The sequence below is a fragment of the Chiroxiphia lanceolata genome, chromosome 7 (genome assembly GCF_009829145.1).
Source record: "Chiroxiphia lanceolata isolate bChiLan1 chromosome 7, bChiLan1.pri, whole genome shotgun sequence".
Lineage (NCBI taxonomy): Eukaryota > Metazoa > Chordata > Aves > Passeriformes > Pipridae > Chiroxiphia > Chiroxiphia lanceolata.
In genome coordinates, this window is record NC_045643.1 from 9,955,869 (window position 1) to 9,973,658 (window position 17,790).

The window sequence follows — 17,790 nt, forward strand, 5'->3', positions numbered from 1 at the left end:
TTGTTTCCCTTCTGCTGCAGGAACTGAAGGTGTTAGCAGGGTGGCTGATGCTTCCTTCTTTTTCGTTCTACAGCATGATAGTCTGGTAATATTTGTCCTTTGTATTAAAATCTGTATTAATATAGACTGATAGGAATTAACTTGTGATTTATAGTGTAAGAGGAGGAACACTTGTTTTCTGAACGTCTTTTGATTCATTTACTGTTTGAATTTTATGTTCTCTGTATCGGTTTAAAGTATAGTTGCAATTAGAGTAAGACGAAAACTAATACTAGTAATTTTTTTATTTTATGCTTTCCATTATGTATATATTCCAGCAATTATCTGTCACCATTCTAAACACACTTTCTGTGTAACCAGGTACTCTTTTATTGTACCATTATGCCTTCACTTTCAGTCCTTTTCCGCCTATACAGGTGTGCACAAAAAAAAAACAATTGTCAGGCTGCATTAACCTGCAACAAAATCCCAGATATATTTTTTTGATTCACACACTTTATTTTCCCTCTACTTCCAAGCACTATGTTCTTAGACTTCTTACACAGTCACAAACATAATGCTTCCTGTGCTCATCTCATTGTGCTGCAGTGAGAAAGGGCAGTTTTGTTATTAACAGTCCTGATGCAGCAGATGAAGCACATCAGAGTTTTGGGGAAAAAAAACCAAACCACACTTAAAATTATTTCAAAAAGCACATGAGACTGTCACCTGCTTTCATGTGTTTTGCAAAAAGCAATTCAATAATCTCCCAAAAATCACCTAAATTTGATTCATTTTGTTTAACAGCTATATTATTTCTGCCAGCAATTGGAAATTCATGTGTCTGAAAAGCAAGTGTCTAAGCTTTTATTTTGAGATGTAATATGCCATAATATTATGAAAAATGAACAAGGCATGCCTGATTGGTTAAAAAGTGTGCATTTATGTAAAAATGTTCATTGGGCTGAGTATTTTGTGGGAAATGCCAGCATTTTAAACTTTGATGTAAAGCTAATGTCATGAGACATTTTAATATAGCAATGTATCATGCAATAAGGTTTCATTAAAAGAGACATTTGGAAACATTAGGCAAAGTACAATTATGCAAAATGAAATATTTTACAATGTGGTTTCCACTCAAATATTAATCTCAGTACTTTATGGTGAAATGGTAATCACAGGTGAAGACAAAGCTGCTTACACCATAATCCACAGCTGGTTCCTCTTATGTTTCTGTATTGCACATTATATCAAGAAAACAACAGAGACGGGTTTTTTGAATGCAGTGCTGTTTAAAGTGCCCCATTTTGAATTTACTTGAAGTCTATGAAGATGTATGGTACTCGATTACTGAAACACAGTATTTTTTGTCTTTCTGCTATTAGGAGTTCTCTTTTTTATGTTTTCTGTGCTCTGGAAGAAAATATTGCTGTCACCTTCAGTGGCATTTGCCTTTCATCTCACTGTTTTTCAATGGCTTTCAAGTCTCTAAGTGGTATCCAATTTATTTGTTATTCTGATGCCACTTCTGGGAAGCATACCTTTCTGTCAGCTGAGTGCAAGCTTTAGGTGTTTTGTATTTGGAAGCTGAGGTGTAAACAAATTGACAGTATCAAGTGCAGCCTATTCTCTTTCAGGCAATTTCCACATGTTTCCTATAGACCATTATTCCTCCAATTCATTCAGCAAAACCATTTACTTTCATCTGAGCAGGGTTGGGGTTGACTCAGTCCCCAGAGCCTGATTTAAAATCCCTTAGATTTGTGTGGAGGCCATATGCTAAACACAAAAGTAAGTCTCTGTATGTCAAACACTGGAGGCAATTATTCCCTTCACTATATTTTTTCATCTCTTTTCTTCCAATATTTAAGTTTTCTTTGGTGTTTAAAGCGGTTTTTCTGCAACATCTTGTTGATGAGTTTGTAACCACCTTACTAGGGTCTGAATTTGCCTTCAAGTGAGCTCTTAAAGATGCTTGATTTTTGCTAGCACTTAAGAGTTTATTTTCATACTTGCTTTTCCTCTTTCTACATATCTCAGCCTGCTACAACCTTTATAGTTTACTGTTTATCAGCAATCAGCAGTAATTTGTCATTTATAGTACCTTCACCATTTCTGTGGGTGTCAACAGCTTTTTATGTGCATAGCTTTGTATATTTATCACAAAAGAGTAACATATATGTTTGCAGAATCAAAATATTCTGCCTAGTTTCATCAAGAAGAATAATTTGAATCTTTTAAACACATAGGTATGGGTATGTTTTAAAGATAAGACATGAATTACACCTAAAGGCAGATGGGAGAAGATCATGGTCTTTTATCTTATAGGGATTTATTTTCCTCTGGGGTGTTTTTTCCAATATTTGAAGCTTTAATGGTAGCTGCAATGCAGTACAAATACTACTATTACTGTTTTTCAAAAATATATATAATTAATTACTAATATAGTGTTTTAAAAATAGTCAAATAGCCCTCTTCAATTTAAGGTCTAGCATTCTTTAGAATGTAAGTTTGGAAACGTGATATCTTTCTACTTTCACAGTAATTCATTCCAAAAATAATAGAATCTGGATTACTTGGTCAAGGTTTTAAAACATAATTTAGGAAAGACATATTTAAGATTTAGAAGAACAACAAATAAGAATGAACATTAAAATACATTTTGCATAATGTGGTTTATGTCTGATTTGTTTTAATACCTACAGCTTTATATTAGTGGGATATGACCAGGTCCTATACCTCTAACATTTGCCCGGATATTTAAAGAGCTTCTAAGTCACAATGTGAACCAATTTTATCTCATTACTGTTTTCGTAAATTCTTCAAATTTACTGATCCTGACCCAGTACAAACAAGCATTGCCTATTATCACTTCTGAATTGTAAATCATTTTTATTTTGAAGGATTGTTCTTGTTTATGTATCAATTATAATTGATACATTCCCTTTTGTCTCTTTTTTTTTTTTTTTTTAACAAAAGCTACCTGTCTTAGGTGTCTTCTCAGGGAAAAAATCCTACCTATAATCTTCTCTGAAGGTCTGTTTTGTTTCAGAACTGGTTGTGCAAAACTAGGTAATGAACATCTGAGAAAACTTATGACGTATTAGTCAGGGAAATCGTAGCTTGGACATGTATGGGGGAAGACAGAGAAATTATGTAGTTGCCAACAAACCTACAGTCTGCCTAATTCAACAACCAATAAAAAAGATAGATACCAGGACACTGCAGTCTCCAGTGATGCTGTATTTATCTTGTGAAGGCTTGCTGAGACACCTGGGACTCCTGGTATCCCAACCAGCTTGTACTTCAGTTTATCCCTATGTCTTCTGCAATTGGATCTCTGAAATGTTCCAAGTCTGTGTATGTCTTGCTGCATAAAGAAAATCCTAGTTTTCAGAAAAACAATACATGGAAGTGAGTGCTCTTGAGAAATACGGTGCTGTTTTGATTGATACATCTTGATGCCAAGTGTTTGTGTAGCTCGAGGATTGCCCAGATTTTTTTCATCATTTAATCCTATCCAAAACTCCTGAAGGAGAGAAAGCATAATGAAATGGATCCCTGCACTGCAGTTCAACCTCAGTCAGGCTTGGAAAGCATAAAGTTGTGAAGGCAGGCAGAAGACAAACTGTTAGCAAAGTTCACGACTCTCTCCAAGGCAAGCTGACATCAGTTGAAATCTTTCAGCAGATACCGATGATCTTTGTTTTGATACAAACAAAAGTAAACAAAAATGCTGACTGACAGAAAGGGAAGAGAGAGTGGAATAAAGACACCAAGAGAATAAGAATTTTGTCAGTAACTTACAGGGAGCCAAACCAAGCAACATCATCTTCACTACTAATCATGAAGGATTTCCAGGCTATGTATCTCCCTCAGTTTTCCTGACAATACCCTAAAATAAGTCCTGAGGAATTTTTCTACCAAAATTAACAAAAAAAAATGCATTCTTCTTTGCTATTCCTTAATGTTTGGGGTTTTTTTATTGCATTCATGGTAATCATTAGGAGCACAAAGATGTCAAGAGAGCACGCCATGCCTCCAGCAGGCACTTGAGCAGATTTATGATGGCAGCAAGCTTCCAGTTTCCCTGGTCCCCTTTTATAGATTTACATGCTGTCTTAATAAGAATGAACAATGAGCTGTTTGTCAACTGGGAGAGATAACCATTTTATTTTTTGCTTCAAAGTATACGTGGAAAAACAGTTTCTTGCATATAAAGTGAAGGACGTGCAGACTTAAAAGAAGCACTAAAGATCAGAAAAACTGGGAACTTTGAAGTTGGAAACTTGACTCACTTCAGAAAGTTGTAAATACTTGGTAAGGGGTGGGATGATAGGATGCAAGGATAGTTGTGATAACACAAATTTGACTTGTACTTGTGTGAACATCAGTGGTGTAACAAGACTAGAAGATGCTTCTGTTAGGAATTGGCTCCTGATCAGTTTTACTTGCGGTTGGCATGAGGGGAAATTTCAGCATTTTGGTCTAGAAAGCTGCTCTTATATTTCTGAAAGGACAGAGATCCAGGCTGGCTGCTGAATTTTCAGTGAGCTGGAGGACTCTGGGCATGTTAAGGTCCATTTGGGTCAAAAGCAAGTTGTCTGTATAGACATAGTCACAGCAATTTAAAAATGAGGGCATTATTCTTTCATAGTATCAGTTTCATAACTTCTATTCTCAGGTTTTTGTAGTATATGTTCTAGTGCAGTTCAAAGAACATGAAAGTCTTACTCATACTTCTTGACTTAGATACTAGATGAAATTAATGAGAAAGATATGAAAGATATGAACTGAGGGGAATTTTAAAGTGAAGGATGGGACACCTTTTAAGAAAGCAAAAGAATAGGTGGTCTAATATTAATGTGCCTGGAAAATTTCATCTGCTTCATTTTAGTCCGCTGCAGATGCAGTTATTATCTGAACACTCTAGTAAAGTTAGCTGTTAACTTCCCTCTCCCAAAAGAATTGAGCTGTACAAAAGCCTGAAAATTGGGAAGGTCTAGAAATTGAGAAGTTTTGCATTTGTTCAGCTCTCCCTTAGGCCCTCTATCTATTCCATGTTTGGAATAGGAAATATGTAAAATACAGAAACTTATTTGATGTTTTTGTTTATGTTACTAGACAGTTACTGTTTATGCAAAATAGCTACCATATGGCCACAGCTAAACAAAATTTTGGTGGGCATCCAGTCTTCATAGGAGTAGGTCCTGTACTTGTGCTCCTGTCAACGAGTCAGACAAGAAATCCAGAACTCTCAAACGTTAGCCCAGACTTTGTAGAGGACTGTCAGAATTTTCCAAGATTATAATTGTTACCTCTAGAGAGACTGATGTTTTCTCTTTACTCCTTGCATAAATCTTGCAACTTTTCAAATATGGGACATACTAAAAAAGTCAGTCAGAAATGTGGTTTTTTCTGTGAAAGAAGATTCATTTGATGTCTCTTTGTGCATTTTTACTGTGCACGCAGTGTTTAATATGTAATGACCAAATGCTGAAGTACCTTCCTCATTTTTCTCCTGAGCAGAGTTCTCACTGATTTCAACAATAGTAGTTTCTCAGAACTTGGCCTTAAGTCTAGACACATACTTATTATTAGAACAGATTGCCTATAGTCTGTCTGGCTCTGAATGTACTCCCTCTGTTATTGTGTCTTAGTCTCATCACAACTAAGAGGGTTGAGGGGTTTTGTTTTGGTTTTGCATTCAGATCTGACCACAGTGTGTAATGGCTTTAAGCCCTCAAGCTTTAGGAAAATTTTAATTGGGATATTTTTCTTCTTATCTCTAATTTACACCCTGGAGTCTTATTAGGGTGGCTTTGTTGTTTCTGCTTGTAAACAACATTCCTGTATCTGAGCTGAACTGGCTCAGTTACATTTAACCTCCAACCCTTCCAGCGTAGCACTGGACTGCTGTAGCAATAAACGAGGCTACCATTGAAAAAATGTGGGTTTGGTTGAACTTAAAAGATCATTTTGCCACATTTAATGCAAAGGCTTTTTCAGATATAAATTGTTACCTACTGGGAAAATACATCTTACAGCAGTCTCAAGGCTCCTTATTATTTTTTCCTGATAGACACATTTGGGAGTACAAGTCAGTGGTCATAAAGGGATGCCATTGCGAGAAGTATGTTGCCTATTAAAATTCTATTATGTAAGTATGAAACTGAGTGTTCTTTTAAAGTGTAAAGGTTATGCTGCCCTCTGCATTGTCCAGCATCCAGACCTTGAATTTGAAAAAGGAATTTGAAGCTTGCAGAGGTGACAGCCTCCAACCCACCTCCATTCTGCAAATAGGAACCCTCCAGTTCCAACAACTTTACTTGTTCCTTTGACAGGAATAAATTTGTCTCGAAATGGGAAAAGAAAGGCTAGATTTGTTTTCTATTAGCCAGCTGTCTACAATGAGGAGATATCCATGCCAGGCCCTATGCTGGCATGTGTGAGGCATCCAGCAGAGCACAGAAGCATCAGCTTTGTCTTGGGTGCCTGAACAGTTGCATTGATTCGATGGCATTACTTCGCAACCGAGCTTATCTGGTTTCAGGGGATGTGACCTTGGGGAGCTGAACTCGAGTTCCATCTTGACAGATAAAGTTGATTGTGCAGACATCACCATGTTTGCCTCATATCAGTTTCTAAATCTGTCTAAAGTGAGTGCAAAGTTATGCTGTTGTACAGACAAGTTATTGGGACAAGTGTACCAAAGCAGCAAGCCAGCTATTCCTGCTCTGCCTGCATTGAACTGATGGAAAACAAAGCTTTATTCCTTTCTTGACCTAAGGATTTTCTCCTCTTTGAGAGGAGAAATATAAGACAAAAAGGCACATTCAGCTAAGGAATATGTAAGAAAAAATATCCTCTGTCCTCCATCCTGCATCCTCTTCTAGCAAGTTGCAGTGACCTGGATGTTTGTAGTGCCTGAAACAAAACACAGGTAGCATGCTGATAGTTTTGTAGAGGCTGAGGAGAAGATGTTATTGTTTTCCTTATTAATTTCTGTGAAGTTCTGTTATATAACCCAGCAGCAAATGCAATAATTTGCATTTCTGTTTCTGAGGAAAGTTCCACTGGGCAGAAGCGAACCTGCATAAGGAATGTAGCCATTGGTATGCAGAGCACGCTGCTGTGTCAGTGCCTTATTATAGCATTGCATTTGCCTTAAAACCTGTGAAGCTGGTTTTAATGCATATCTCACTGATATGCAGCAAAAGCTCTGTTTTCCCTTGCCTTGATAAGAACTTAAGAAAAAACACATACTGGGAAGGAATAACCTGTTGTAGCTCGTTCAGAATTACGGGTTCACAATTAAATGCTCACTGTGTCTAAGGAGATGTTTATATGTATGCACTGTTGCCACACTTCTCCTCCAAAGAGTGTTTACTTGTTTTCCCTAATGTTGGGGTAGAACATAACTATGTGGATTTCCAAACTGCACCTGACCTGCTAAAATTCATATACCACCTCTGTACTGTTTTGTGATTCCTATTGTAGAGTTGTGCCTGTAACCTCTTCTTTGGAATTTCGTGTGCTGCCATGTGCCAAACAAAACATCTTTAAAATAGTGTTATATACATCACCCTTTAGCTTAGGCCCTGTCCCTTTCTCATGACAAGCAATTTATTTTGAGGTTGAGGTGACTTGCATGGGATCCTGGTGGCATGTTGTGGCATTATTGCTTATTACTTTGTTTAGATTCAGGCAAACATCTGCAAAGTTGGATTTTAAAAAATGTGTAAAATAAAGTGACAGTTAAGCTCTGACTTACAATAGAGTTGGGGTTGTGGGGGGGATTTTCTTGGAGAGTCATTGTAATGCAGCAATGCTTTTATCTTTTTACTAAGCAAAACATACAAAAACAATGAGATTTAGATTATTCTCAGAACTCCTACAATCTGTTGACAAAATAAATTTAAAAAAAAAAATCCCAAAACACCTCTTATAGGTGAAGAAATATGCCTGCTTTGGCAGAAAAAGTGTAAATAACAAAACAGGGAAAGTGCAGAGATGTACAAATAACTGGAACATGAATGCAGTAAAAGCCTGCTTTCAAGCAAGAATGTGAGCTGGTGCTGTAATAACTTTTGCTGTTACAGCATCTTCTAAGACTTTCAGTGAATTTTACAAATTGCACCTTTGATTATAAACAGAAACATTTTCTTTCATCTTTGGGGGTGACCTCTCACAGGACCTGACATAGTTACACTACTGTCAGTAACTTTGATAACACCTCTATTTGTCATCTGAACTTTTATCAGCAGCTAACAGACTAGTTCTTCACACTAAGACACAAGTGCCTCCTTCACCCTCATTTTTTTGCCTTTCCAAGCTCATCTTCACACCCCCTTCACTATTCTATACTGTAAGCCTCACAGAAAAAGGGATTTCAGGGAGGGGGAGTCGGTAAATCTGAAAGTTTGAAAACATTGTTTCTTGAGCCCATGTAGAGGTACAGCATCTCTTAAGACCTCTTACAGACCTTTGATAATGAGCTGATTTGTAGGTTGGAATCTCAAAATGTTTGTAAAAGGGGAACATCTATCCAGCTATCTAAAAGGAAGAATATTTAGCAGCTGTAAAAATTTGCAGCACTTTGCAGAGGTAAACTTAGTATGGACAGTGTTCACACACCTGCTACTAAGAGTTCATTAAAACTCTGATCCTGCAAATGTGTCATCTGAGAAATGAGAAACTAAAAGTAGCCACATGTTTTCTACCTGAAGTGATCAGTTAATGCTTTGGTGCTGGAAGTTGCTTTTTAGTTCTGTATTCTTATGCATGCACATGTGTCATTTCAGTTTTCATCTCCATCTTTGGACTCCTGGTAGCAATTGTTGAAAGTTTACTAACAATACACTAACAATAATGATAAATCAGGAACTATTAGAGAAAAGGAAAAGCTCAATGATTTTGCATATCCCATAAATCTTTTTATTTTAGTGTAGAATTACTTTTTTGTAAAATTAATTTGGAAATTGAAATCCTTCACAGGACTGTGAAAGCAGAAAATTTAATAAATTAATTTCATTAGGTATATGAAACTTTTTAAAACATGCACTTTTTAAAACTGGAAATCATTATCCCACTTCAGACTGCAGATCCTGCACCAATAATTAATTCACGTAAGAAAGAGCAAATGTTTAAGAAGTCTTAATATTTTTCATCTGAATAATTTCTTATGTGTGTAAAAACTTGCCATCAGCGTTGCCATGTACCTGTTTCCTTCATGCTTGCAAATACTGGTTCTAATAGATAAGTGGGAAAAGTGAGAGATGGCAGGAGTATGAACAGCCAGTATGAAAAACCAAGAAAAGTCAGCTCCACTCACAAATAGTTCAGACCTCAGTTGGAGACACTTGCTGTGCAGTTACAGATGGCTGTTTGTAAATTTGTCTTGTGTGCTGCAAACACTCATAACTTCTTTGTAAAAAAAAAATAAAGGAAGGCAAATGTTTACTTTGATAAGTAAAACCAAAAAATTAGATTGAACATTCAAGTAACAATAGAATACATGTATCAATGTGCATAGATCACAGCTGATTCTGGCTTGGTGAGAGAGGAGAAAGTAAGTCAGATTCAATTTGGAGGCAAAAATAAACATTTGCAACCTCAATCCAGTAGGAATTGCTCTGATAAAACTGGAGCAAATTTTGCCTACTGTATGGTGGGAATGTCAATTCAGTTAAAAATAAATAATTTACAAGTTTTACCAATCACCTAATCTTTTATTTCACCTCTGCAGACTCGGAGCTCTTTTAGGGAAGTGCTGAGATTTCATATTCTCACTGGGGCCCTTCCAGTTTTAGTTTCTCCTTAACCATGAACATTCAGGGTTTTTTCATTCATAGACCATAGGTGAACAAAAAGCTGCTCTCTAATTTGACAACTTTCAGTGTCTGTGCTCTGGTTTCCTATTTAACATTTTGACATCTCACTTAAGGTGTGCGAGGGTAATAACATGGCAGAGAAGAGCAGCATCTTCTTTGTTCTGGTACTGGGAGTACATTTATTTCACAGTATTTGTATTGTCTTGAAAATCCACACAGTTTTAAAAAGAAAGTAGGAATGTTTTGTCTCAATTCTTTTGAGAAGCAAATTTCCTTTTGCTGCACTGATGAATTGATATTTCAATCAAAGTAAATGAGCTACTGAAGTGCAGTAAATCACCTGCCTCTCCTCTTTGCGCTAGCAGTGTTCTCCTAGGGGTGTTATCACTGATTAGCAGTTTTGTTTTGCTGTTGTATCACTGTGTTATTTCCTGCAAGTCATTTTAATCATATCAGGGTGGATCAGTAAGGTAGACTCATGATTTCTCGTGACTTCTAAAAGCAATTCTCAGGGAAGGAGAAAGGGCACATTTGGTCTTTCACTATGAACTGCTAGTACATCTTTGACACTCAGAATTCCTTGTAATCAAGACAGGCCTAAAAAAAAGTTCCTGCCCACCAAGAGTTTGATCTAAGATTGCCTAGTGATCATTGGTACATGTTTCCCACCTATTACTAGGCACTTGAACATGATAGTCTAAGGTTTCTTTCACATGGAGGTATGATTCACAGCTCCTAGTTCTGTTACAAAAATGTTATAAATGTTCCTCTCAGACTGATTCGTTTTATGAACACAGAGGAGATAAATTAATCATCTGTTCTCAGATTTTGTTTAAATACAAATAGGACTTCAGTAATTGAATTCTCCTAGAAACTAGAGCGTATTTTTGGAGGACGATCTCACATTTTGGTGTTCAGTTTTTCAGTGGCACATATATGTCATCACCTAGAACAGTTCTCCATTATTCAAAGAGCTGTTCCAGACAGTCCTATTACTTCAGAACTGTCCTTTCCTATCCAATTTTAAATTATTTGCAGATTTGGTATTTTTTTCCTTTAAATTAGAAATTAATATGTTGTTAAAATGACAAATTTTACTGAAGATTTTAAACATGCTCTGTCACTTTATTACATGGAAAGTGTTTAGTTTTTGTCCCATGACACAGATATGTACACTCTTTTTTTTTTATTTCTATTCCCTTTTAGTTGTAGATCAGAGTTATTATAGAATTGTATTGTTCCAAACCATGCCTTATATTCACTGATTCTGCTATCTGTAGATTCCTGTCCATCTTTTTGCTTTTTTTACTGCTTTTCCAACATTTCTAGCTCTGGGTTATAGTGATTACCATCAACTCATTCACATGTGATTTGATTCCAGTAGGAAAGCACTGACTGAAAGTAGTTATGCTCTTCTCCTTTCAAATTCTATTTTCTAGTGCTTAAAGGTCAATCAATTCCCTATGGTTTGAGTACTACACTGTTTGTTTATACACTGTCTTAATGCTTTCATTACTTCAAGTATGTTTATGACAGTGGATATCAACACCTGCTAGACTCCCAAGGGAATCTTTATAATATTCACAATTTCATAGGCTCATTTCCTCTCCAGGCTGGAGACTGCTCCTTACTGATGAAGCTTTGTCTATATATAATGTCTTGTATAGTGCTGGAATGAAGATTTCATCATTTGGTCTCTGATTTCTCTATTGATGTTTTTCTAAGCTGCTGCTTCACTACAAGGAAAGGAGGAGGGTGAAGTCATTCAGAAGTTAAGCTAACCACCTAATATTTAATTTTCCTTTCATCTGGTTTCCCAGCAATTAGAAATTATTAGTCCCAAAGAAGGAAATCTCAGCATTCTGATCCCGGATATTGTCCTTGGTGATGCCTTTCCTTCTAATGAGTAGATTACAATGTCTTGCATCCACTCAGAAATTCTAGCACAGTTTCTTCATCTATTAAGCTGGTTTTGTCTTTCTTTTTGCTTTTTAACAGAATTCTTAAGTAACTTATATAACAGTCCTTATTTTTGTCTCTGCTCATGTGCTTATTTTGATATTTTACTCCACGGGCAAGTAAAGCCCTCAAAGACCTTTCTGATTATGTAATGTAATCTCTGTAGACTTTGGATAATGTTTCCTGAAACACAACTGTAAAGAAGCTTATTTGGTAGAATTTTAGAAACTGTAATAAGTACACTGTTCTCTTAATTACAAAATAGGCAATGTAGGGAGTATATGAACACAAGAGATTCCCTAAATTCTAAACCTGAAAAAATAATATTCCTGGAAATTTCCTAATTAGCCTTTCTGTAGTTTGAGGAAAAACATATAAGAACTAGAATTCCATTTATGCACTGAGATGTAACCAATGAAGAAGAAATTTCCCATCTTCTTTTGTTGATCTGTCCCATTGTTTTCTGCAGGATCTGAGAAAAATTCCAGATAATATCACTTACCATACCCTTGATTTCAGTTCTGATAGATATGTATTCTTGGGTGCCCTCTGAATTGAATCTTCTTCCAAGGACTGTTGGTACCTTTGTCTTCAGGCTGGAACATCAGCAGTTATGAGTTTCTTGGAGTCTGAAGTAAAATGCAATCGAATTTCTTCAGGGACAATGTTAGAACACAAAAGATAATAATATGGCCCTGTAACCCAGAGTTTTGAAAACAGACAATGTGAAGAAAATTCTCAAAAAACATAGAACTTTTTCACTGAAATTGTAATGAGTCAAGTTCTCAAATGATAAAGGATTAGACTTCAAATACTCGAAAATGAAACAATATTCTGTTGTTAAATACAGGGCAGAATTAAAGTAAGAGCATATACAATAACTTTCCTAAAATATTTTTTAAGGAACAATTTGAGAGACAGTAATACCCAGATTGTTAGCAACCCAGCTGTGTACATTTGTTGCAATTTCTAGTTGAGATGAATGTACATATGGGATTGAACATGCAGAGTTGAAAGAGCCTCTAGGCAACTTAACAGTTGGTTCTCAAAAATGTTATTATTTTGTCTATATACAGATACATATGTATTTATTATAAGTAGTCATGACCTTCATGAATAATTAAAAGCACACTTTCAGTGTTTTATTCCTTACAATAAAAGCCCAGGCCTATAAACCTTTCCTTCTAAGGAACAGTTCTTAATACAAGTAACTGCCTAATTAGTAGGACATTAAGGGTTTAAGACTGGACTCAAGCTGATTTCTCAGTTGCATTTCAGGAAATTGGTTCTAAGCAAAAGACAGATTATTTGGACAACTCAGTACAGCACCAGATATGCAGTAATATATATGGTTTCATAGTAATAATAATACTGTTTCACTCCTCATCAGTGAACTGCAAAGTGCTGTAGTGATTAATGATGATATTCCCTTTTCAGAAACGGGGAAAATTAAGTATAGATGGGGGAGTAACTTTTCCAAGGCCCAACAGCAGGCAAGTGGCAGGGATGATAATAAAATGACTCTAGAAAAAGGCAATGGTGGATAGCTTTTGAAAGCTTACATGCCCACCGAATCCAGGTGACTGTCTTGAATACCCTGCTGTTATTCACACCTTGACATCAGACAGCAGACCTGCAGCACAGCAGTGGAACTGTAAATACGGCTTCTCTGTTACAGGGTAAAAATGTGGAATCAAACCTGATTCCATTCCAAGGGATCTTGTTTGCACAGGCCAGTACTTACACGATTATAACTCTTACCAACTTTATGTTATTGTTCCCTAGTAAAATGGGGTTATGGCAGTAACAATCAAAACTGGAACCTGCAAGCTGGCAGAGACTGCAGGGTGGGCTTTTGTTTCTACACAGGTGTTCTAATGGCCTGTCATTTTATAGAGTTAAATTAACTAAGATGTGATAAATTTAACTTCATTGTTCCTTCAGGTCAGAAGGACATGTATCAAATAAATCATGAGTCCTTATGATGAGAGGTATTGTTGTGGATGGCTTTAGGAAAAAAAAATGGATTTAAGTCATCTTTTTTGTCATCTTTGAATAGAAACTGTGGACTGTATAAGCACATAGAAGAACATGTCTTTCCACTTCAAACAACTGGCTGCTCCAAGCAGACCAAAGGCATATTAATGGCTTGGTAATTTTGGTATTTTCAGTATCAGAGCAGTCTGAAAATCAGAACAGGTGGACCTTAAACCTCTCTTTATCCATTTTCTTCTTTTTGTGCTGCCCATGACATGCTCAGAAACACATCAGCATATGTGACCAGTAACACTGCACTCACAATATCCAGTGAATTCTGGCAGCATATTAATTAAGGAAACATTTTTGAGATGTACCTTCGCTTTCTTAGTTACAGTCAACTGGTCAGGGATCTGACCTCTGAACCTCGAGCTGTGATTTTTATCAGATTTTTGATTTTTGTAGATTAGGGGAAAAAAATAACTTGTCTCTGAAATGTGCTTGTATGATTTTAATGCTGCCCTGATGAAGTAAAGCAGGAATACTCCAGTGTTTCTATGGAGCATAATTAATGGGTACCTTATTCTGAATTTTAAAGTACATTAATGCAGAATTGTTCATGATGTACTTTATGTAGCATAGAATTCAGGTTAAAGTCAATTTATTTTTTTCTGGTGGCTCATCCATGGTCCATTACAACTGTTCTCCAAGGTAAAAATGACATGACATCTGCTAAAAATAACTGCACGTTGCACAGGCTTGATATCAAACATGCAAGGTGGAACCTGAGTCTCAAAGGGGAACCTGTTTTCTTGGACATATGCTTGAGTCAGCAGCTAATGTATCAAAAGATTCCCTAATGTCTAACCTAAAATGCTGCTGTTACTGATTAGGTCAGCATTTTGACCTGGTGACAAGAAAGCAGGTTTTCAAGTCTCAAACAAACTGACATTTACCTTTGGGAAGGAGGAAAAATGACCCATGAAGTTTCCATCTGCTGACAGAATAAACATCTGTAGTACTCATGACTGGCATGAGTTCAGTAGCAGTGGAGCTTGCAGTGAGTGATCTCTGGCCTCCTAAGTTACTATTGCCATTGAATAGCAATGGCTTCAAATAGAAATTACCTTCGAGACTCCTCAAAAGACTGGATTCTGTCTATTGAAAATACCGGGGAAAAAATAGGGCTTGAGGAATGCCCAAAGTTTAAAGACGTATATGAAGGGTGAATAGGGAAAATGAAACAGTCACAAAAACATATACTGAATAGTTAAAGGTAACCAAGCCACGAGGGCAATTTGGCAGATGAATGTGTTTGATGATTTGGTGTTTGTGACCACAGATGTTTCATACTGGAAATCCCAGATTCTGTATCCATTCATGCTTGTGAATATATTTCTCTATCCCTACTACAGTAGTTCTTTTCATATATTAAATAATTATACAAATTAACTTCAATCAACTATCTTAGTTCTTTAGCGTCCAAGGACAAATGTTATTATACTGTAAATAACAGACACATTGCTGCACTGTCTTGAAACCCAGAGATTTTCCCAGGACAGCTTGGAAGATAAACCTTTTAACACTTCACAGTAAGAAGGTAGATGTTCAAAGAGGAGGAAAGCTCTTGTGATTTAAAAGGAAAGCAAATTTGGTTAAAAAGACATCTACCTTAGAAATGGCTAAACTGCTTTGTTTAGCAAAACTGCTTCTTGTATTAATAAAAGAAATTACATGACTGATTCTGGAGCCAGAGAATTTAACACTAGCTACCCACTGATATTATGTCTAGTGATGGCAATGTTAGGAAAAGGTTGAATCACTTGAAAGTAGAATATTATATTCTTTTCTGGACTTAATGCAAAAAAGCAAATTCAGTGGCAATAAACTCAAGCAGACAATTCCAGATTATTATGTTCATTCTTTAATTTCTACTGTCACTGCTCCATATTCAGCTCACTATTTTAATTGCAGCACACACTTCTAGAAATACAATCTACTACGACCACTAATAAAACAGTATTTAAATATGTCTAATATTCTGATTTATAAAATACTTTTATGCAAAAATTCATAATTGCCATGTTGCCTGTTCTTAGTCCTAAAAAATGTCATTAAGTTAGTTACCAATGTTTATTCTGCAAGTGATATGTAATTACTTTAAGTTACTTTATCTGAGCACTGAAGCACTGAAACAAAAAAATCACCAACAAATAAAAAAAAAAAAAAAAAAAACAAAAAAACAAAAACAAAAACAACAAAGAAACAGAAGTAGGAAAATTAAAATTGGAAATCAGAAAATTGAAACAAGTATTAATTAAAAAGTCAAGAATTACTCAGATTTCCAGCAAAAATTTGGGCTTCAAAAGTTATTCGGCTGTAAAGGGTAACAAAAATGCAAAGCAATTACATACCAGGTATGCTTTTATTTTATAACTATTATAACTTTAAAAAGATGGAGACTAGCAAAATAATTCCATTTCAATATTGGTTTCTTTTTCTGCTTTTAATCTTTAAATGAATGTTCACTATTTCACACAATAATCTGTTCAGAATCTGTTTGTTAATCTAACAACTGTAAACCCAAAAGTTAACATTCCAAAGACTAATGGCACCAAACGTGCTTAGGGGTGTAATATCTGTAAAAGAGTCTGTCTAGAATTCCTAGTCTATTAATTTGTTAGTAGATCTTTATTTTCCCTTGGTGATATCCAATTTGGCATATTTATTTCTATAAGACTAGTAAATTAATTGTGAAAGTGTTTTTTAGGAAAGCTGACATCCCTGAGTGAAGTCTGAAATGTTTCTAAAGCTTTGTAGCACCTGTAAGGTTACTAAGTTATAATTTCTTGAATTTCTAAAACAAATTTTTGACCCTAAATTACTCTTGTACTCAGTGAAGGTACAAACCTGTTCATACTCCATCACGATCCCATGATGCATCTGAACCCAAAATCTTGGTGGATTCCTGTACCTTTCACAGTGGTGCAAGAAATCTATGTAATGAATAATTAAGCTGGAGTTGTGAATCTACAGAATTTTATCTGTATCAAGGCATTTCCTTTTCTCTTTTTTTTTTTGTTTGGCTTTGTTGGTGGTGGTTTTTTGCGGGGCAGTGTTGGAGTTTTTTTGTTTCACAACATGGGATAAGCCTATAAACCTTCAAAATTCCTCGTGTTCTATGTAAATCAAACTATTTAATAGCTCTTTTGAGAAATGGGGAACACAGACTTTCACAGAACTGCTGTCTACCATCAGTTGCCTTAAACACTGCTCCTATTTCCCTGGTGACAATGTTTTTGTCATCATTACACTTTAAGAGAACCCAGGAGAAAAAAAATACCCATAGTCATCTTCCATGGAAAGCTCATTTACATAATAAACTCGATGATCTAAACAAGTTGAATGCACATTTGAATCAATTAGACAGACAATCCCAGCTGTTTCAAGTCAAACCATTCTACACAGTTGTAAATAGAAATGATAACATGGATTCCCTTCCATGCCTAGATCTCTTGTGTTTTATTTTTGCAGGCTCTGTATCTCACAGTGAATATATATGAACAGTTCGATATGTTTACTTAGTAAACGCACAGCTGTTCTATAAAATATTGCCTATGCACATATAAAACTTTGCAGTATAGCATTCTCTGTCAAAGCCTGTTAAAATAGTTCATTAAACTGAACTTTTGATTGTATCTTTAGTAGCAGAAAATACCATAGTTTGGTTAACAGAATGGTTTTGATTAGTGGACGTGTGGTTCAGAATCTGGGCTATAAAACACCCTTTCCATCAATTCAGAAGGTATTTCTTTGTTTGTTTTCAGGGTAAAGGTAACCTCTTTGTGTACTCGTTGTTATTACTCCTGTTTAACTATTTGATTACCAGGGGTCTTGTTCCACCAAGCTCACAAAATAAGCATGATTTATGATAATGTCATAGTTTTCACCAAGTAGAGTTTTCAATCGCTAAAATTGGTTTGATCCATTTTCATAACAAAAATAGGGATTTATTTGGAATTATCCTGCCCTATTTTTGATG